This window comes from Halictus rubicundus, chromosome 1 (genome assembly GCF_050948215.1).
Source record: "Halictus rubicundus isolate RS-2024b chromosome 1, iyHalRubi1_principal, whole genome shotgun sequence".
NCBI classification, from domain to species: domain Eukaryota; kingdom Metazoa; phylum Arthropoda; class Insecta; order Hymenoptera; family Halictidae; genus Halictus; species Halictus rubicundus.
In genome coordinates this window covers 2650300-2674246 of record NC_135149.1, presented here as the reverse complement: position 1 = coordinate 2674246, position 23947 = coordinate 2650300, and the positions used below count along the sequence as shown (strand labels likewise).

At 38.9% G+C, this 23947-nt stretch overlaps 1 protein-coding gene across 3 annotated transcripts in view; it reads right to left on the bottom strand.

Annotated features, from left to right (window-relative positions):
* LOC143352420 (uncharacterized) overlaps positions 1 to 21902 on the bottom strand; it is a 58431-nt gene extending 36529 nt beyond the window's left edge. For 2 of the 3 annotated variants that reach the window (XM_076784894.1, XM_076784911.1), the window contains exon 1: positions 21748 to 21902. The gene's annotated coding sequence lies outside the window, so the exon portion shown is untranslated. The other variant, XM_076784902.1, reaches the window with a different exon arrangement.
* Positions 21903 to 23947: the final 2045 nt, after the last annotated feature.

The window sequence follows — 23947 nt, the reverse complement described above, 5'->3', positions numbered from 1 at the left end:
GATTGCTGCGATTTTTATAATGAGTTGAAAAATTTTTAATTGATTTATAGTAATTGTCCTTGAAATTTGTTTCCTGCAAATAGATTATGTCTGGGGTGATTTCACTTATAAGCAGCACGAAATTTTCAAGTTTTTTAATCTTACCGTTTATGTTACAATGAACTATTGTAGTATCCATTTTGTATACACGAATACAATACATACAATGTATACAAGAATTATAATTTGTAGTTTATTGTGTACAGTCACTATCTCATTCCGAAGCTGAGGCCCACCAGGGTGTCGTGTCCAGTCCAGGGGTTTAGTTTCTTCTTTGTTTGTGCTTGGATCGAATGTTTTCTTTAGCTCTTCTGTTAGTATCTTGGTCAAACGATGAAGTCTGTTTTTTATACTTCTTTCTTTTGAGAAAGAGATGAAAATTCTGGTTCATGGATGCCTGCCGTGATTTTGGATGCCATTCTAATGTTATTTTTACTAAACACATTTTCTATTGTTTCATGCGGAATAGTAGGTGATACGTTAGAAAGTATTATTCTTTATTTTCAGGCGTTATCAGTGGTCTTATTTGTACCTGGTGGTTATTTATTTGGATTGACTTGTATTTGGCAATGAGGTTATGTACTGTGTCCTTGCTATCTAGGTATAGACATACTCTGTTGTCCGAGACACGCGAAATAAATCGAATCGCTTTTGGTCCAATTTGTTTACCTATTTCAATTGCATATTCCTTTATTGTTGCTCCTTCAATTGCATCTAGTATGATTCCTTGTTCTTTAGTAGGATATGGGTATGTATTTTTCATGGTTGCATTTGCGTATGTGGTTTGTTTTCCTGTTGACATGGAGCTTTCTGTTTTGTGGGTTAGGTTGTCAATTTTGGTTTGGAAACCCCTGTACTCAGAAGTCTCTTGTTGTTTATTTTCCTCGTTGATCATATCACAATATAATCGCTGTAACGTCACTATCTATGACCAATAACCAACTAAAAATGGCACTCGTAATATAATACTTTGGACACAAACTGAAACACGTCAGCCCACGTTGGCGCTTCGAACAACAATGTCCCTCTAGGATTGATTTTGGCTGGAGTAAGAAACAGAAGGCCAACGACGACATCTCGTCGGTGCAGAAGACCACTAAGGAAATTCTTGTCGGTGAGAAGGTGAATCATCACGGAACCATATCGATTATCAAATGTTACATTCTCCGACAAACGTATTCAAATTAAACAGATATTTTTTTTTAGTGTTGCTTTTTAAGATTTAAAATATTAGAAGTAAAACTAATATCAAGGACGAAAAATTCGTAAAAATATTTTACGTAAGAAATTATCGAAGCATAATTTTAGGAAAAGCAATTTCTACTTCAAAGGGCCTAGCCGAATAAGATGGTCAAAACTGCCCTTAGACGTTTTTCAATAATTAATGAACCATTCGAAAGCTGACCAAGAAAAACCCCTCTGAGCCAAATTTCAACCCCCTATCTTGCTCGTGAGGGTAGTTACAGGGTAAATTAGATTTTGAGATTTTCCGTGCATTTTCCGCACTCTGATGCTTCCCAAAATTCTGAAAAAAATGTGACATATTTTGGACCCTAAGGCGGATTTTTGAGAATTTTTTCAGATTTTTTGGATGCAAACTGTGGTCGTAAAAAATGAAAAACCTCAAAAAAATCGGAAAAATGCAGGTTTCTCAAAAATATGAAAACATGCTATTGAGCTGTTTAGTGCCCCAATAAAGTACCATAACAGGCAGTGTCCTCAATTTTTTTTAGATTTTTTGTTGTGGGAAGTCTTTGTCAAAAACAAGAAAAACCGAATTTTTTCGACGTTTCTGCTATTAGGAGGAAAGTTACACTTGTTGATTTTATCGCAAGTATATATTAAGTCATTTTTAACGTTATTACATTGAAACAAGTAAGTGTTTGACCTCAGAAATATGTTTTAAGAGAAAAATAAATTCTATTTCGTGCGATATATACCAGAATGTTCGCAACGTTTACAACATCACCGGTTGGCCGAGCAGTCAAGGTGTCGGACTACGCAGCGGAAACGCTGGGTTCGAATCCCGTCGAGGGTAAAGTTTTTTTTTGCATACATCATCTTTATTTTTTCAATTTTTTATTACATGGTTTATTCATGTGATTTTTACAATATTTTTTTAATGTTTTTAAAAAATATTGAGGTAACATTTTTAACTAACTTTTATTTATATTACTCCGATTTGACTTCGAATTTAATGATATTATTTTCTTGGATTAGGCAATAAATTAATATTTATATTATTGTGTTCGTCCACGATTTCCGCCAGATATAGAAATTGCTTGCGAAAATTGGTAAGATTCCGTGAAAAGAATTTTTAAATCTACTTCTGTCATTTCCGGAAAATCCAGAGTATCTACCGAGGATACTGTTTGAAATGGAGTCGTTTTGCAGTTCCAATTATGTCCAATTTTTGGAAAGGTTTCGTTGTCTACTTGTTTGTGTAGAAGCTGGTACTTTTGACCTTGTATACTATACATTGCCTCTACAACCCAATGAATTTTCGTGACTTTTCGGGAATAATTCGACTCTTTCGTCGAAAGTTGAGAACGATTACCTTTTAAAGCAGGCATGAGAACTCTGAAACCAAGACCTGTTAAATTAGATGTAACATCTCGAAAACCTCTGTCGACAATACAAAAGTCTCCCCTCTTCATGATGGTTTTCAATCAAGTAACTATAAACGGAAATACATCCTCATGTACGGTACAATAAAGAGGAATGGCTAAGGCTTATTTGTACCTGATACCTCACTTTAAAAATAGTGGTAGTATGGAGCCCTTTTCTTTCAATTTGACAAAAACCAATACTTTGCTGCGTGTTATTTATTCAGAGTTCTTCTCATTTCCTCCCTAATTTATGAAGACGCAAGGCTTAGAAACCAGATTAATGAATTTCAATATTAAGAATGTTAGAGAGGACCGTAATGAAGATCATATACAATTAGAGAATCGAGGAAGTGATAGATACTCTAAAACTATATTTACATATATTTTACTCAAAAATGTTTCTTAAACATTTTTAAAACATTAAAAAAATATTGTTAAAATCACATGAATAAACCATGTAATAAAAAATTGAAAAAATAAAGATGATGTATGGAAAAAAAAACTTTACCCTCGACGGGATTCGAACCCAGCGTTTCCGCTCCGTAGTCCGACACCTTGATTTTTTTTTTTTGAAAAAACATGTTTTATTGAAGTGGGAATACAATCTTTGGTGTGGAGAGGTAACAATAAACATAGGAAAAAAATACCAAACTAAATAATAATAGTAATAGTGTCTAGCTACTTGTACGTTTGTGTACGTTTCTTGCAGCTAGTCAGTCTTTGGGCGATAGCTTAGAATTAATTACGATCTAGATTATTGCTGGAGTAAAAATAAAGTAACTCTAAACAGACTATGAATTAAAAAAACGCAGGGGAAAATGAGGAAAAAAACCCCAAAAAACAATATCTTTATTTGCTTACAAACTATTACTTATAACTAGAGAGGAGGGTAAACTTTGAAAACTTAACAACGGAGGGGTAGAGTGAAGGGTGGGTATGTACGGGGGTACAGGAAGTGCCAGGACCTTAAAGATAGATTTATTGCAGATAAATATCGCAGTCAGGTTTATGTACTAATAGCTTAGGGCTAACGGGGGGGGGGGCGCGATCTTAAGCTACGACTGTAGAGATCGGATAGATGGGTATCAGTGCGCGATAGCCACCAGTATCTCTCAAGGTCTAGACGGTGGAAGTTGTCGAAGTCATTCTTTGGGATTGCCGTGGAGAGTTTGAACTTGTCCTTGTTGGTGTAGTAGTCTGTGTGGCGGAACGCGATGCGTTTGTCAGCTTTATTTCGTCTCCAATGGTAAATTAAATTTATGTTGTTTGCGTCTTGGATGATACCTATCTTATCACAGTGGATGAAAGCTTGAGGAGAGGTGTATCCAGTTTCTATTTGTTTTTGGCAGGTTGTAGTATCTTGTAATGCGAGAGATTGAATAATAGGATTATCAATGAATGGAAGGTTGCTGAAATAATCTCTGGTGAGTTTGATGGTGAAGGAATCTATCCTTGGGATATCTGCAGTCCGACACCTTGACTGCTCGGCCAACCGGTGATGTTGTAAACGTTGCGAACATTCTGGTATATATCGCACGAAATAGAATTTATTTTTCTCTTAAAACATATTTCTGAGGTCAAACACTTACTTGTTTCAATGTAATAACGTTAAAAATGACTTAATATATACTTGCGATAAAATCAACAAGTGTAACTTTCCTCCTAATAGCAGAAACGTCGAAAAAATTCGGTTTTTCTTGTTTTTGACAAAGACTTCCCACAACAAAAAATCTAAAAAAAATTGAGGACACTGCCTGTTATGGTACTTTATTGGGGCACTAAACAGCTCAATAGCATGTTTTCATATTTTTGAGAAACCTGCATTTTTCCGATTTTTTTGAGGTTTTTCATTTTTTACGACCACAGTTTGCATCCAAAAAATCTGAAAAAATTCTCAAAAATCCGCCTTAGGGTCCAAAATATGTCACATTTTTTTCAGAATTTTGGGAAGCATCAGAGTGCGGAAAATGCACGGAAAATCTCAAAATCTAATTTACCCTGTAACTACCCTCACGAGCAAGATAGGGGGTTGAAATTTGGCTCAGAGGGGTTTTTCTTGGTCAGCTTTCGAATGGTTCATTAATTATTGAAAAACGTCTAAGGGCAGTTTTGACCATCTTATTCGGCTAGGCCCTTTGAAGTAGAAATTGCTTTTCCTAAAATTATGCTTCGATAATTTCTTACGTAAAATATTTTTACGAATTTTTCGTCCTTGATATTAGTTTTACTTCTAATATTTTAAATCTTAAAAAGCAACACTAAAAAAAAATATCTGTTTAATTTGAATACGTTTGTCGGAGAATGTAACATTTGATAATCGATATGGTTCCGTGATGATTCACCTTCTCACCGACAAGAATTTCCTTAGTGGTCTTCTGCACCGACGAGATGTCGTCGTTGGCCTTCTGTTTCTTACTCCAGCCAAAATCAATCCTAGAGGGACATTGTTGTTCGAAGCGCCAACGTGGGCTGACGTGTTTCAGTTTGTGTCCAAAGTATTATATTACGAGTGCCATTTTTAGTTGGTTATTGGTCATAGATAGTGACGTTACAGCGATTATATTGTGATATGATCAACGAGGAAAATAAACAACAAGAGACTTCTGAGTACAGGGGTTTCCAAACCAAAATTGACAACCTAACCCACAAAACAGAAAGCTCCATGTCAACAGGAAAACAAACCACATACGCAAATGCAACCATGAAAAATACATACCCATATCCTACTAAAGAACAAGGAATCATACTAGATGCAATTGAAGGAGCAACAATAAAGGAATATGCAATTGAAATAGGTAAACAAATTGGACCAAAAGCGATTCGATTTATTTCGCGTGTCTCGGACAACAGAGTATGTCTATACCTAGATAGCAAGGACACAGTACATAACCTCATTGCCAAATACAAGTCAATCCAAATAAATAACCACCAGGTACAAATAAGACCACTGATAACGCCTGAAAATAAAGAATAATACTTTCTAACGTATCACCTACTATTCCGCATGAAACAATAGAAAATGTGTTTAGTAAAAATAACATTAGAATGGCATCCAAAATCACGGCAGGCATCCATGAACCAGAATTTTCATCTCTTTCTCAAAAGAAAGAAGTATAAAAAACAGACTTCATCGTTTGACCAAGATACTAACAGAAGAGCTAAAGAAAACATTCGATCCAAGCACAAACAAAGAAGAAACTAAACCCCTGGACTGGACACGACACCCTGGTGGGCCTCAGCTTCGGAATGAGATAGTGACTGTACACAATAAACTACAAATTATAATTCTTGTATACATTGTATGTATTGTATTCGTGTATACAAAATGGATACTACAATAGTTCATTGTAACATAAACGGTAAGATTAAAAAACTTGAAAATTTCGTGCTGCTTATAAGTGAAATCACCCCAGACATAATCTATTTGCAGGAAACAAATTTCAAGGACAATTACTATAAATCAATTAAAAATTTTTCAACTCATTATAAAAATCGCAGCAATCTATCTAGAGCTAGTGGCGGTGTCGCAATATATGTTAAAAATAGTTCTCCTTTTGAAAAAATACCACTACAAACAGACTTGGAGGCTGTTGCTATTCAAATTCTAGCTCCTAACAAACTAACAATTTGTAATCTTTATCTACCAAACAGCCACAATCTTAAAATAGAAGAAATCACAAGTATACTCACTCAATTACCTAAACCACTGATACTAGTTGGTGACTTCAATGCCCATAGCACTCTTTGGGGTTCATACAAAAATGATGTGAGAGGTGAGTCTGTGAACAACCTGATTAATAAATCTAATCTCATTCTACTAAGCACAAGCTCATCTACCCATTTCAACACGTCAAATGGGCTTCTAAGTGCAATTGACCTCTCTCTATGCTCTGCTTCCTTAGCTCATGTATCTGAATGGGAGGTCCTTTCTGAACTATATGATAGCAATCATTTTCCCATTCTCATAACTAAGCGAAATCCCAAACAGAATACAATAAACACCATAAGTACTAATATTACCCTAAAATGGAAAATCGACAAAGCCAATTGGCCAACATACCAGGCTGTAATTTCTAAAAGTACTAAAAACTTAAGAGATCCTTCTATAGAACCAAATGATAAAGTAAATGAACTTGTAGATGAATTCACCAATTTGATCATTAACTCAGCAATCTCTACAATACCTCAGTCTAAAATCACTCCTAACTCAAAGAGAAGACTTGCTGTCCCATGGTGGAACAATGAATGTGCAGTTGCAATTAAAAACTACAAACATGCCTTTTACGTTTATCGCAAGAACCCGACCCAGAGTTGGGCAAAATATTTATCTAAATAAAAATTTCGAATAACGAATAAAAGATAAAAATATTTTTATTCGTTATTCGAAGGTTCGAATAAAAAAAGTATCTTTATCCGACGAGTATCGCATAAATACTTTTATCCGACGAGAATTTATCCGACGAATAAAGATAATTTTTTTTATTCGAAGCGGATTTATTCGAACTTCGAATAATTTTTTCATCTTTTATCTGTATCTTTTATTCGAAGGCTTCGAATAAATCTTCGAATAACTTTTGCCGAGCGCCGAGCATCAAAGACCCAGCGACGACAGACGACATACAATGTAAGCGGATGGAGAATCGCGCAGGAATGAAAGTTTAAACTTTTAAACTGTCTGACCGCCTGAACCGATTCTCCGTCTGCTTACATTGTGTGCCGTTTGGCAGTCGCTGGGTCTTCGACGTTCGGCGCTCGTCGGTCCTCGTCGGCTGTCGTCGCCGTTTATTCGTCGAGGTGGCAAAAGTTATCCGAAGATTTATTCGAAGCCTTCGAATAAATCTACGGATAAAAATGCTAAATACAGTCCAATTTGTACCGTGTTTAGTGTCATTTTAATCAGAAGAATGCCACGAATTAGTTGGCGCAAGTCCCATAAAAAAATCATGAAAAACAATGAAGTTTTGCAATTGGATTGGTAGTTGTTTCACACCGATATCGCGCGCTCTGCGAGCTCGGAACTTCAAAGACCAGCGACCGACCAACAGCCTACAATGTAAGCAGATGGAGAATGGTGCATTACTGGCAATTTATGCTTGTATGTTTTTAATCAGAAAAATATTGTTAAGACGAACAAGTTGTAGAGCTTGTTCCGATCGAAATGAGTCCAAACACGACATCATTTGGACTGTCTTTAATGAGACTGTAATTTTTATCGTAACATTACGTATCAGTGAAACTTGTTCGATTATACTCGAATTTGACCTCATTTTCATAAGGAAAATCCCCTCCATTCGCTCGTCACAATTTTATGAGGATATGTTGAAAAATCTAAAAGTTTAAACTTTCATTCGTGCGCGATTCTCCATCCGCTTACATTGTGCGCCGTTTGGCAGTCGCTGGGTCTTTGATGCTCGGCGCTCGGCAAAAGTTATTCGAAGATTTATTCGAAGCCTTCGAATAAAAGATACAGATAAAAGATGAAAAAATTATTCAAAGTTCGAATAAATCCGCTTCGAATAAAAAAAATTATCTTTATTCGTCGGATAAATTCTCGTCGGATAAAAGTATTTATCCGATACTCGGCGGATAAAGATACTTTTTTTATTCGAACCTTCGAATAACGAATAAAGATAAAGTATCTTTTATTCGAATCGTTATTTAAATAATTTTTTATCTAAATAATGCCCAACTCTGGTATCTAGCGTTTAGGAGCAGGGACCATAAGTGTTACAACCAAAAAGAAAAAAAGTCATGGAATAACAAGTATTTGAGCCGTTTATTTTGAAAGTGGCCCAAGTCCATTTGGCAATTATTTTTTGTTGCCTGTAATTATATATACAACTTCAAGTTAGCTGTCATAAACAACATTTGTGATTAAGTGCATTTAGAGTATATACGATAATTTTGGACACATGTTTTCGCAGTTAGTTCAATAGTTAAAACCATCACTTTGAACGTGGCCTAAATCCAATCCATTATTGATAATGTTCGAAGGACATTATCATAAAGTGCCGGAAAGATAATAACTGTATTCTAAATGAAAGAAACAAGAGGATTTCATGTCAACAAAATTTTTGGAGGACGCAATTTTCAAAAGGGTAAAGGATTCTAACAGAGAGACAATAAATTGGTTAAAAATATGCTGGATGCGTTTTTTGAGAGATGAATCATATAAAATGTTTTATAAGATATCAATGGATGAGAATGCAAAATTTAACATCCTGGATTTATTACCACGTCGGGGTAGATCAAGAAAGTTCGAAAATATTGTATTGACACCACTTTATAAAAATATAAGACGAATTACGACAGCGAAATACAAGGACATGATGGACTTACTACGATACATATACCGGAGCACCGTGACTTCTTCAAATCCCTCCCGCATACACAAAATGTAGATGAGCAGTAAATTAGTATGTAATTTATGTAGTTAGAAAATGTCCTGAATTGCATAAATTGTATTTTTGAAGTGTTGCAAAGATATACATTAAGAAATAAAGAAATTACATTTGCGTATAACATGATAAATTATTTAAGAAGAATTTTATATGTATAATTTGCGTATGATAAAATACATATAAGGATGTGTGATGCTGTTTCACTAAGTGCCAGGAACGTTCCCTATTTCCGTGGTGTTGTAAAGGAGAGATACGGATAGTTTACCTAAGGAGCTGTGGAGCCCCTAAAACATTTCTTTGTGCCATGCAGAGCAGGTAACTTTCACCGCGCTCTCAAAAGGTCATCTGGAAAAGGCCCGACAGGCCAGAGAAGAAATTCGGTTTCAAAGTCTGTCACGTTTGCCGGCTCCTAAACGCTAGGGCCAAAACCAGGGTTGGTTGTAATGTTGAGCCGGCCGGACTGGCCTGTGAGGTATGCATTGACCTTTATACATATTGGACGGTGCCGGTTCGTGCCGGTCCATGCCGTCCGTGCAGTATAGTGTGGACGGTTCCATTTAAAACGCATGTTTCAATGTTTTGTTCTTGCCGGTGCCGCACAGTGGGCGAAAATGCCAATCTAGGCGGACAAAATTATTTCAGCGTTATTTTAACCCTTAGCACTCGAATGGTGACTGTAAGGCACCACTGAAAATTGCTGTATCATTATTCAAAATATTTTTTACATTATTACATTTGTTTGTACTTAATAAGTTACTGAACATTTCAGTATTGTACAAGTAAATTGCACCATTCTTGTGGGAAATATTCTAGGTAGGAAGAAATGGTTTGTTTTGGAGTTAAAATAGCTTCGAGTGCAAAGGGTTAAGACTTAAAGTCATAGTAAAATATGTCATTGGATTCGTCTTGACGTCAGCTACAACAATATGTAATAAAAAATACGTAGTGACAATTAAAAAATTAAGGTAACCATAATTTTCTAAATAAAATTAAAAAAAAAATATATTTTTTAATTTTTTTCTCTGGGGGTTTATGGACGACTAAATATCGATTAAGTTTTGTTCGAAACATATTTTTGCCAGAGTCACGCCCCGTGGTTTAGCCACTAGAAAGCTGACAAATCCTTTAGGAGGCAAGGTTCAAAAATGTTGATGTTCCGTAGTCCAAAAATGTTATAGCTTATAATTAATATAACGATTCTGATATGAATATATTATTATTGTTGCAATTGTTTCTTACTCAACTGGAAGGGGTTTTCGTCGGGAAAGAACAAAAACCTTTACATCAATTTCTGATGTTAGCTTAATTGCTTGCAGACCTTTTCAGATGACTACACATGAAAACTATTCAAGACAGTCTAAAGAAATGGTAAACACAAAAATTTGAGCAGATCCGTTCGGATCTGAGAATTGCGAGACCTTTCTGTTTCAATAGTATAACTAGAATCAATGTAATAGTCTAATGAAAGTCAAGTTATTACGGTAATTATATAGAAGTCGGTCCTACTCACCGATTTTGAGACCTTGCATTATGTTGTCAAGGTCATCATTCTGAACAACTTTTCTCTATAAATATTACCGCCGCTCGATTTTAGTTTTCGAGATATTCGCGAAAAACAATTGCTAATACTGTATTGAATTTTCCGTACACTTGCACGCGCCGTGGCAACGTTACTTACAACGTTTACTTTTTTTTTTGTAAACACGCTGCGGAGATGAAAGAGAAAACAGGTTCTCACTCGGATCATACATATATTAGGTGAGCTTTCAATTTTGAAAGACTGCTCTTGGATTTCCGTATGTGTGGTTGGACCGGCCTAACGGTCGCCCTCTGCACCCCTCCACGACCTAACCACAACTCATTCAATTCACATTATCTTTGCATTGTGGCTGTCACCCAGAATTTGATCTAGTAATGGAAGAATCATGCGAATAAAATGAGTCGAAACATATAAAAGTAAATAATATCATAATAAAATATCATAGTAAATCATTTCATAATTTATATGTTACACTTATACACTATATTAATATAAAATCTCTGTAGTTTTCTATTTCAGACACAATCGCGGCAGCTCGAAAGGACTTTTCTACTCATATTTAACAATAAATGCAATAAGATTTTTGTATATCTATTCATATCGTAACCGGTGAAATGGCCGGCTCTGAAATAAAAGTTATTTTTTGCCGCACTCTATACATATAATAGTGAATTTAATATACTAAATGATAAATAAAACAAGTTTTAAATAATAAAAGAAATTATTATTTTTTCATCTGTAGCTTAACAACCTCTTTGTTGTTTTTGCACGCTGGGGTATGCCGTTGAAATAACACTCCCCTCGCCGTTCTCGAATCAGCCTCAACGTTGCTTTACATATCGTGCCACTTAAAGCTATTTTTGACAAAACAAATTTAATTCGAATTTTGCACATCAGTCTATAAAATCACATGTTTGTATTATATTCAACTAAAAAATGACCCAGAATAGTCGTCCGCGTTTTTCGCGTTTCAACCCATCGTGTATCGGTTAGGGCTGTTACTTTGACGTTACTTGTTTGATGTTACTACTTTGATGTTACTATACAGAAAATTCGAAGGTGATGAAAATCGAAGGATCGAAGGTTCGATCCTTCGAAACTTCGAAACTTCGAACCTTCGATTCGTTTCCAGTTAACGGATAAAAGGAATAAATTTTCATAATTTGTTTCTATATTCACCATCTGAATTATTTCAATAATTTATTGTTAAGATAATATCCGTAGATTATAAATTTTTATACTCTATAGAAATGTATTCCTATATTAATTATGTAAATACGTGTACATTGTCTAAACAGTTATTTGAACAATAAATTATTGAAATAATTCAAATAATGAATATAGAAACATATTGTGAAAATTTATTTATTTAATAAGTTATTTTAACAATAAATAATTGAAATAACAATTCAAATAATGAATATAGAAACAAATTGTAACAATTTATTTATGTAAACAATTATTTCATCAGTGAACTATCGAAATGATAATTCAAATAATAAATATATTATCTTAACAATAAATTATTGAAATAATTCAGATGGTGAATATAGAAACAAATTATGAAAATTTATTCCTTTTATCCGTTAACTGGAAACGAATCGAAGATTCGAAGTTTCGAAGTGTCGAAGTTTCGAAGGTTCGAAGGTCCCTTCGTTCCTTCGAATCCTTCGAAGCTTCGGAAAAGTAACAGCCCTAGTATCGGTGCCTTGTCGGTCGGCTGTCGCTGCCTGTTTATACTGCTGAGTGTATACGTTACGTGTCTGTGACGGTAGTATAAATTGGACATAAATCGGGCCTTACGCGGAGCAAATATTGCAATATGATCTGACGTGATTCGTACTAATTCCGGGTTTCTTATAACGCGGAGCAAAAATTGCGACTTAATTTGTATCAATTTAACTTGTTCCGACTTGCACTGATTCTGACTTTCTTATAATGCGGTACAAATTAATCGTGTTAAAAGAGGGTTGGCTGTACAATACTTTTCTGTATCGTCAAGAAAGCGGGAAAGGAAAAGAAGAACGAGAGACGGCAAAGTTGCCGATGCATCGTTCGAATTTGCTGGTTTCGCGAGCAAAGGCACGCCTCGTCGGAAGGCACGTTCCGTAGAGATCATTTGGTGGTGTCGTTGCCGTTCGACTATAAAACAACCCGGGGCACGAGCGACGCCGTAATCGGCAACAACTCGACGCGACCCGAGACTGGCATACAGGGAGCTCATATACGGAAGGAATTCGGGGGTTGTGCGTTTGCCGCGGCAGTTTTCCATCGTGGAAATGCTAGCGCGAATGCGAATGCAAATGGAGAAGCTTCACCACCGTGGGAAGAAATGCTCGGATCCGCCGGCGAAACTTTCCTCACGGTATGCCCGTGGATTCACAAATTATTCGAGAATTTTCGCTCGCTGGATCGACGAACGTTCTTCAGGTTCGAGAGTACTCTCGTCGCTCTAGGTACGAGTCGATTGGAAACCGTCCATGCTGACGACGAGCCGGTTACAACCTCTTCGATCTTATCTCGCGCGATGATTAACCGACGTGTGATGGGACGAGACCAGATGATTCCATCGGGGGTCGCTCCCCCTCCAAGAAACCTGACACACACGCACATATATATCAGGGGAGGATCGAAAGAGTTTTCGACACCGTGAAGCGTACGGGCAGAGGGTCACCCCTGTCGATTTTCAAGCTCGGAGAATCCAGCGCGACCCGAAAGTGGATAGCGACCCTCGGTAGGCGTTCATAGGGGTGTACCTTCTCGCCTCGGGGCTCGCGTTGTCGCCCCAGTATAGTCTTTCAAGGGCTAGGAGCTGACTGGAGAAAACTGCGCGTCCACCGAATTCAATTCAAACGAATCGATGCTATTCACCCTGGGTAACCGAGCTATCCTGCGAGTGGAAAAGGACCCCGACCGTTCGACTGCGATTAGAATTTTTGCACAAACCATATAGGTCCGTAATGACATAAACGAAATGTCAGACGTGGGTTTGTCGCGCGTTATTCTTTTGCGACTTTGATTCTGGGTGTAGTCTCTATATAGAATTGTGCTCGGAAGCACTTCTTATTCGCGAAGACGAGAATTCTCGCGAAAAGAGGACTCTTTCGGGAAGACTCTCGAGCTCTCGTGGAAAATTCAAAGGATCCGTTGCGAACTCAAATAGATTGTTCTCGGTAGCGTTGTCGTGGTTGGAAAATTGCGTAACCGGATCCCGCGATCTTGGCCACAATGCGTGCTCCCGCCGACCCAGATTTCGTCGTTTATCTCGAGACCCATCGGTTTTCTTTCGATTTCGTAAACTTTTACGACGTTTTTGATCGTTTTCGCGCGGCTGACCTGGATCGCGCGAGCCGAAAAATAGAAGACAGACGCACCCGTAGGCGTACCGAACCGACGCACAGTGGTCCCAAAGCCGGAAAACGTGGCCAAAACCTAAAATATGAACTTTCAGCTAGGTAAGTTTTAAGTATGGGATCGGTTACTCTAAGAGTGTTTCTAAGTGGGGGTAAACAGCAAAAAGGTCGTTTTTTTATACCTGACCAACAGTCACAGTCCGAACTTCGAGTTCATTAGACTATACCTTTTTAAGCTTGTGAAGCGCATTGCGAATTTCAAGTGCACAGTGTACAAATTGTGTTGAAACGTTTCGATTTTCATTGTGCATTATGGATGCTGTTTGTGGAGGTAAGTTGCATAGGTTTTAGTGCCAAATGTTTATTGTTAACTGATAACTGTGTATGTAAAGAAAGAGTAAAAGTGAAGGCATAAATTTTTACGATTTAGAGTAAAAGTTGCAAGTCCCACCTAGTCCCACGCTAAAACTTGTTGGAGCTTCTACTACATAGTATTATCTTGCAATTCTAAAAAAAAATTAGCTGCCCCTAGGTGCCTCTGCGGTCGTAGCACTGTTTTTTGTAACACAGAGTAGGTATTTTATGTGCTTTCCTTGCATTTCTTGTCAAACTGTGAGAGATATGCACTAAGTCTTTCTGTAAAATTTAAACAGATTTTGAATAGAATGTCAGTTTTTTTATAAAGAATCATATATCCGAAATTTTTTTATATTTTTCAAACACGAACGCTGTTTTTATATCGGCTGTTCATTTGAAAACTTTCCTGCCGAATATCTCGAAAAGAATAAAAAATATTTAAAAAGTGTAAAACACGTGTCCAAGGCAGTATCAGCTTTTTATTTAGATAGCGTTTTCAAGGTCAAGGTCAACTTTGTTTTTTCAAATGGAAACCTATATTTTTTATTATGGGATCTTATTGTACGTAAAAAGACCAGCAATTCTTCAATTCTTTCTTCTTTGGGAACTATGAAATGCGAATGGAATACCTACGTTACACAATACAAAGGGTAGAGTTCAGATTCGTGATCAGCGACCCCCAAAACGGCTTAATACCAATTTTTAAGCAGAACCAATAATTTTTTAATAAGTTGTGAGGTTTTGACCACGTTTTGGCGATTCGGGACCACTGTGCGACGCGACGACGCTCGAACCGCGAATTGGTGGTTCGGATTTGCTCCGGGAGCTGCAACGTAGGTTGAAATTGAATCGGAGGCTGTTCGAATCGATGCTAGACGAAGAACAGCAGGATGATTGCATCGACTTGGAAACTCGGTCGGTCGGGTTATTGCTAACGAAGGGTAATATCGAATCAGAAACTTCCATCATTACCGCTGACGCACACCGCAAATACTCCCACGCGATCAATTACAATGTCTTCCGTTTCGAGAAGAATAATCTTCGAGCTCGAAACGGACGCGTGCGTCGCATCGCGTCGGGTGCATGGATGACACCAGACCAAGGTCAACGCGTTTACATTATTATTAGGGGAACCCATAAGTAATCAATTATTTTGAAATCTAAAACGAACTTTGTAGTAAATTCAAGTTTTTATTTCTTAATTTGTTATATAATCTCCATCATTATCAAGGACAGTTTGCCATCTTTCCAGCAAATTTTCAATCCCCATTTTATAGAAATTCAGGATTCGTGAAGCAAAATATGACTCAAGGTGCCTCCTTATCTTCTACAGAAGTGAATGTTTTATTTCTTAAATAATGTTCCAGTGATCTGAAAAGATGATAGTCACAAGGAGCAATATCCAGTGAGTACGGGGGGTGCGGTAAAAGTTCCCATTGCAATTCTTTGATTTTTTCCTGAGTGAGTTTCGCTGTATGGGGCCGGGCATTGTCAATTTGCAATATTACACCTTTTCAGAGGACTAAAAATGCCCTCTTTTTCAGTAGTTCTGAATGCAGTCGTTATAATTGCTGACAATACAACTCAGCAGTAACTGTTTCTCCAGATTTCAACAACTCAAAGTGAATTATGCCACGACAGTCCCACCAAATGCACAGAAACACGTTTCTAAGTGATAAGCTAGGTTTAGGAGTTGATATTGCGGTTTGATTTGCAGAAAGCCATTGCTTGGAACGCTTTATGTTATCATAAAGAATCCATTTTTCGTCTCCGGTAACGATTTTGCTACGGAATGGATCTCTACGAAATCTGGATAGCAATGAAGTGCAAACTGATCGACGAATATTCTTGTTGGTCTATAATTGATGCGGTACCCATATTCCTTGCCTATATGCCTTTCCCATTTCGTGTAGCTGTCTTTGTATAGTTGACCATGTAGACCCAAGGCTTCTCGATAATTCTTGTATCCTTAATTTTGGATCAGCTTCCACTAGAGATTTTAGGGTGTCACTATCAAATTCAACTGGTCGTCCACTTCGAGGCCTGTCAAAAAGATCATATTCACCAGTAGCAAACTTTCTGAACTAACGTTGACACTTGTTAACCTTCAATACATCTCCAAAAACATCGCAAATTTTCTTTGTTGTTACCGTTGCATCAAATCCCGCATGAAAATGAAGAAGGTATGCAATGACGAATATGATCCTCGGAAGGTACAGACGCCGCCATTTTATTACAGGGTTGTAAAAAAATTTATACTTTTTAGAATACTTTGAACACAGGCTGTTTTACCGAAAACTGTAAAAGAATACAGAACTAAAGGCAAAACAAATTCTTTGCAAATAATTGATTACTTATGGGTACCCCTAATAATGTAGTTCAAATGGGAATCGCTTCACCTATACACAACAGCATAACATCGATACTCCTCTTTTTCCATTTTCCTCCTTGCGATAGAAATAAATACGTTGATTTGTAACTGTCTCCTCCTCTTTGTTCTCGTAAAGGCTATAGCCGGTTTTGGGGGCCAAATCGGCCCTGGAAAGGATTTTATTCCAATTTGCGCCATTCGATAGCCTACCAAAAAAGATACCTTTCAGCCAAGTTTCAGCCCCATAGCTCATCTGTAAGGGTAGTTATAGAGGAAAAACGAAAATCTAGTTTTTGGCCCATTTTCCCCATTTAATGACAATTTAAAATTCTGAAAAAAATCTGACACATTTCGGACACCAAACCACATACTTTGAGTCGTTTTCAGATTTTTCCGTTGTAAACTCTGGCTGTAAAAATCGAAAAACACAAAAAAAATCGAAAAAATGCACATTTCATATGGAAATCTAAGAGTGACTCAATCAGAATTAATTTAGCAATAAGATATTGTCCTAAGTATTATGCTCAATTTTTTTCAAATTCCTGCGATTGGTGCGTCATAGTAGGAAAAAATAAAAACCACTTTTTTCGGCGTTTTTTCCGTGAAAAACTAAGTTATAATTATCGTAAAAATATATTATTTAATATTAAACATCTCTAAGTTCAGGGAAACATCGTCCAGACTTTAAAAATTGCGTAATACAAAAAACAACAATTATACTACGCAGGATATATCCCAATATTTCGAAGGTATTTTCAACGGCGCCGGTTGGTGCAGTATCTATGGTCTCCAACTGCGGAACCGCTGAAGACTTTTTGGACCAGGTTCGGATCTCGCCCAGGTCCAATTTTTTTCTTCTTTAATCACATGTTTTTTCGATTTCCAACCGTACGATTGTCGTTACGCTGTTGTAAAAACATTTTTTAACTATGTTTAAACTATTTTTTAATAATTTTCCGGAAAAATATTTTTGGAGTACTTTCGGCCTTTAGTCATCTACGGGCTGTATTACTTATCTACTTAACATTTTTTTACATGGATCAACATGCTATACATCATTTCCCATACAGTTTTTCACGCTGATTTCAAATCTGGTCTCAAAATTTGTCTACGACCTCAGGATTTTGCAAAAAATAGATTTTTGTGACAAAAAATAATGAAGTCATTTTTTCGTTGAAATGATTGGATGGTAATAATCTCCCTATTTTTCCCATATTCTACAAAGGTTCAGCTTCAATTTAAAAAAAATTTCATCGCTCTACCTCATTTCTATCGACGGTTCTTTGATTTTGAATCCGATTTTGTCCAAATTGCCCATTGTGCGACGCGGCGCGCGAAATCTCCGAGCCATTATTCTAGCCTCGTCCTCCTTTAATCCCGCGTTCGCATTCGTGGATACCGATATCATGGTGTCGCGCCTAATGAATCCGCCGCGCGTAGTGAAATTTGTTCGACGAGCGTTAACGGCGAGCAGTCGACAACTTCGAGGGTTTCGGATTTACGAGGCTCGGATCCGGCTTTTCTTGGAATTTTCGAATGCTTTCCAGGCGGACACGCGATTAACGTGCTCCGCGGAATCGTCAGCTCCCTCTTCCCTCGCGTTCCAACGATTTGCATAATGCACTAAGTTCGTTAAACGGCGCTCCGAAGGAAGGCCGAATTTCGATCCATCGATCGATCAATGGAACGGGGAAAGCTCTCCAGTTCTTCCTTTTGCTCTCTTGATAAAGACGAACGCCGATCGTTTCGAAAAAGAGAATAGTCACGGTGATAAGATATCGGGAAACTCGTTCGAAAGCGTACCGGAATAAATTCTGCGGTTACGCGACCGAGCCCCGTGGGAATTCGCATAATTCTGCAGTTCGGTCGGCTCGGAATGCGAGCGCATCCGACCTGGTGGAGACCGAGAACCTTAATTTCCAAGTTTCTCATAATCTGGCCGAATGCGTTATCGCAAGAACGGTCCGAACACGGTCGAAGATCGCGCACAGGGTGCAATAGTATCCTCGGGTTAGGACGTCGTGACGGGAGTCGAAGAAAACCGTGTCGCGACGAAAGCAACTCGAGAGAATCTCCAGGAGGCAGGCACGCTCGCGGGAGGAATCGTCTCGACGATAGAACACGTGTCGACGGACACGTGACCAGCTTTGAGAACACGCAGCGTCTTTCGAGGGCAAAACACCCAGAAGGAAAGAAGCCAGTGACGCGCGAACCGTGCGAACCATGCGAACCAGGATACAACGGGATCAAATTCGTCCAGCAGGGGGAACGGAGGAACTCGTAACGAAGCTGCTTCCCCCCTTTCTTTGCTTTTTCCAAACGTAACGAGTCGAAAGTTCGAAGCAGAAATTTAGAATAACACGGGTAAAGGCTGTCACTCACTTAAAAGATATCTCGTCTGTCGATTTTTCGAGGAACTCGTTGGAACGCGCGCTCCCATTCGCATCAAGATCGCTCCGAACTTCGAACGCAACGAGATGGTAATTTTTCCGGCAACGGAAGCGACGTCGGGCTGTCGAAAGTTCGCGGAATCGCGGAAAATACTGAGCCTCGATCGTTCGTTACTCGGTCGCAGACTGCGGAACGTTTCGGCTGAAAAACGAGAGGCAGAAACACGGGATTCGTTTCCAGCGCTCTCTCTCTCTCTCTCTCTCTCTCTCTCGCTCTGTCTCCACAGAAACTTTGTTTTCGACGGTGGTCCCCGGTCTTCCGTTATCTTCTCCATTCTCCTTCGTATTTCGAAACGGAAACAAACTTTTCTCTTGTTCCTTCAACGAGGTCTTCCGTCGAGTTTCGATCACTTTTTCCCCTAAACGAGGTTTCCTCGCCGAACGAACCGTGGATCCTCCTTCAACGAACTCATGGTTATTCTTTACTTGTTTTTATCGAAATCCGACCAACAAGCACCGGATCCCAGCGAGTCAATTATATAAGTGTTTTCTCTCTTTTATTTCAGTACTTGCTTTAACATCATATAATTCAATGATATCCCCGCGACTATAGTAATGTACAGTAAATCAGTCAAATAAGTGAAGGCGAAAGGGTAGAAAAGTTAATGTCGAATTTGGCTCGCGATATAAGACTGGAAAGGGTTAAATCTCTAACTTTCTAAATGACCGATGCCGGTTGATCTAAAAGATCATCTGCCACGAAATCGTCGAAAGTGTCTACGTTTAGAAAAGATAGAGAAACTGCGATGCTACGACGGCCTTAATTTCGAGGATCTCTAACAATAAGAAACGCGGCGCGGCGGAACGTTGTCTCTGGCCGGCGAGAGACGATTAGAAAACGCATGGCAATTCTGCGACGCGATCAGAGAAAACGAAAGAGCAAGTCGTCGAACCGTCCGATTAGGTGGTTGACGAATTTCGATGACGAGCATCGATACAGCTTCGAAGGAAAACAAGATCGATTCGTGTCGAGCCGAAGAGAAATCAGTGAAAGGCGACCAGTTAATTCGTCTTCATTGGCGTTTCGAGAGTATGTCCTTCGTAAGGGTAACAGTGCAGAATTTGTTCGTGTCTACGGGACGCTGGCAACGATACCGTTCCGTTTCCATGTGATAACGTTGCCACTGCACGAGATCGATTAAACTCGTGTGCTGTGCACGCACACGCATATACTTGGAAGGAGCCGAGGATCCCTTTCACGTTTCAGGATTTTCTCAGCGGAAGCGTTCAATGATTTCAAAAGACAACGCCCTGACATTGCACTTGTCTCGGGATGAATTGACGGAGTTCGGCAAGTTTGCCGCCCACACGCCACTCGTCCTTGATCCCGTAACCCGTAAACACGCTAATCTCTGGCAACAAGGAAATGTTTTACCACGATCCTGATACGCCATCTTTCGCGCGCGGTTTCTTCAAAATCGATTTAGTTGGTTGAATGAACAAAAGACAATCGGAACGCTCTCGACCCTCGTTGTTCTAGTAAATGTTCATTTCTTCCCCCCCCCCCTCCCTTTCCTATCAAAAATTATCTGGCTCTCGATAGGAGAGCGACCAAAGGTTCGGATTCGGATTTCCAACGAAAAGGTAATTTCGTTTATATGTAGGTCGGTGAAGAGGTTCGAGCAACGGGTAAATAACGGCGAAAGAACGCAACGGTTCGCGTCGGGACCGTTGGATCGCGAACGAATTAACGACAAAAAGCTGCAGAAGGTAATTAATATGCTGTAACCTTCGCTGCGTCTAACGAGACGAGTAGCTGTCAAGCGGCGGTAGCGGTTAACGTTGCTTCTCTCGATAAAGAAGTTAAACAACGCACCGCTTCAATCACCTCGCCCGTACGAATTCACTTTGATTCCGCGACAAAGAACGCCCGGATTTAATTCGGTTTTGTAGAAAGACAATTCGCGAACACGGTTTTTGGTCGAGTCTGGCCCGTGGCAGCGAACGATCAAACGACATCTCGGTGGCATCGTGGACATTTCTGCACCGAAGCGGAACTGTTTCAACAAACGATTACACGAAGCGATATGTAATCGGTTCTTATTCGAATCCGATGACAACGATTCGAACCGACAACCAAAATACATGGCAAAAGAAATCGCGTTCGGTTAATGTTAAAAGACGCGACCGTAGGGATACACGTATGTACGTAGCATGTCGACGATTAGAAACCGTTTCAAGCTGTCGAGGACTCGACGCAACGGATGACCGTTTGCTCTCGGATTCGCCAACAAATTGAGGGACCGAGCGACATTCCGTAAACTCGATTCAATCCTCGGGAAGCGGTCTCCCTAACGACCGAGAAATCAAACCGAATGTCGGGGCCCTCCCTGCGAACGCGGATCATGGCACAAGTAACGTGTTTTCTAACCTTAGTGCAGGATGCTCGTTCGACAATCGTCAGATTGATTCGGCGGGTCGGGTGTCCGAGAATTTTGCAAGGATCCCCGCCAAATGTTTTCTAGGTCATTCGACAGGGGCAGGACACGCTCGGCTCGACTCAGCTCGACTCCACAGCTGATTTTACTGGCCGTGGACGGGTAAATCCACGGTGCCACCGGACGCCGCGCCGCCGAAAACGAACAACGAGGGCCGATTTTTTTTCGGCGAATCGAACGTGTACTTACCACCCCACCGACCACTGATAATTTATCGGGGAACTGCACGCGAACTCGTCACAGAAACCACACAGCACTGACACCACGCCAAAACAGCCCCTGCGAACGACTGATTTTTATCGAACTGTCCGCGGCGAAATGCAGCTCGCGTTTCCGCACCGCCATCTTCCAGCAAAATTTTTCAACTATCCCGCGTCGATTCAACAGGGATACCATACCACACCATGGCGCCCCAGTACGGTCCGATTTCTTCCGCGCGTCTGCATTATTTTTCAAACTTCGAGCTTTCGCAAAAATTCAGTCAAAAATTGTCAAGCGGCATCGATTGCTCGTTTCCTCTAATTGGTTTATCTAACGAGCTAAATAAGCAACGAAACTTATGACTTATGAGTTCGGCAAAAAAATTTCACTTTAATAAATACAACTTCTATAAACCGAGAAACGAAGTCGTTCGATTGTACGGACCGATAGCCTGGCACTTTTAAAGCCTCGAACAGAAGAAACGGATCATCTTTGTCATACTTCTCCCTATTGTTCGGAAGGAACCTTGTGTAAAATAAAATTTTTGATCATTTTTTCTTTTAAATCGATAGGAAATTTCCTCAGGAATACGGTAAAAAAGTTAGAAAGTGATCAGAGATGTCCTTGTACGTTATTTCCAAAATAAAGTGAACGGTTGCATTGGGCGGAGCGGCTCAGGTAGTCGGGATCTCGTCGGAAAGGCTCGTGCTTCTCGCAAAGGAGAAATAACGGCTGAAATACAGCTTTTTGAGGAAGAGGAAGATCTGTTCTATAGCCCTAGAATCGCAGAATAGCAAAAAACCGCGGTAAATTAAAATGAATTAAGATTTGTTCACGATTTTTCTGTTACCCAAACTTTAAACGCATTTTTCTCGAAACGCAAAATTTCGCACGCCGTGCAACGAAGCTCAAAAATTGATTACTAGATCTTTATCAAACTTGGTATATGCATTCTATAAATAATTGGCCACAACATGATGAGCTCCGATTTTTTAATTTTTTATTTAAAACATTATTTTTAACAATTGTTCATAACGGTAAATCCGTTTTTTTTCAAAACTTCGCCATATTTGCAAATTTTAATGAAAGAAGAATGGGTAATTATATAGAAGTTGGTCCTCGTCACCGATTTTGATGACCTTGAAATGTGTTGTCAAGGTCATCATTATGAACAACTTTTCCCTATACATGTTACCGCCGCGCGGTTTTAATTTCCGAGATATTCGCAAAAAACTATTACTAATGATGTATAGGGAAAAGTTGTTCAGAATGATAGCCTTGACAACATATTTCAATGTCACCAAAATCGATGAGGAGGACCAATTTCTATATAATTACACTGTCCAATAAAATCAAACGTTTTTCGAGTTTTGCAATACCTGTTGGGTGATTCTTATACACTTTGTCATCCTAAAACCAAATCTGAAAGCAGAATTGCTCCATCACGCAACGTTTTCGAAAAACATTGGTTTTTGTAAAAATGCCCGATTTTGATACAAAATGACGTGTTACGCAAAAACTAAACACGCGAGAAAGTTCAAGTTCGAGTCAAGAGATAGAGGGGACTCTCCTCTACATATTCATATAGTCAATTATATTTTTATGTACTTCCTAATAGTTGTAAATGGTTGTTAAAGTTTGAAAATGTGCCGACGCGGGTACTTTGTACGCTCTATTTTTGTATTTATGTGAAAAATCCTTTATCTAGCAGGAATTTACTATACAGGAATGCATTCTACAGACATTTCTGGTAAAGAAACCATTCACGAAAAGTATTTGGTTAGCTTAATATACGAGAAGGTTTAGAAAATATTGACAGCGTGTGCGCGACGCGTTCGCGCCAGACGGCCATTGCAGCCTTTTCTCGACTCGCCAGGGCCGTCGCTATGCGTAGTCGACGTTGGTACCACTCAAGTATGTTTTTGCTTACTATGCTTAATTACATACATTTTTTTTTGTCTTTTTGGGTGCCAATCATTACAAAAGGTTATAAAAATACGAGTTATATTCACATTTCATTGTGGCAATGCTTAATAAAGAAAATTGAATACAAACACTTACCTATTTCTGATGTAAACAAATTAAAAATGGTTCCGCCTTGTTTGACGCTTGTTTCTCGTATCCCGATTTTCAATAACAAGTTTCCAGCAGTAATCAGCAAGCATCGCACATAAGTCTTTTCCTTCGT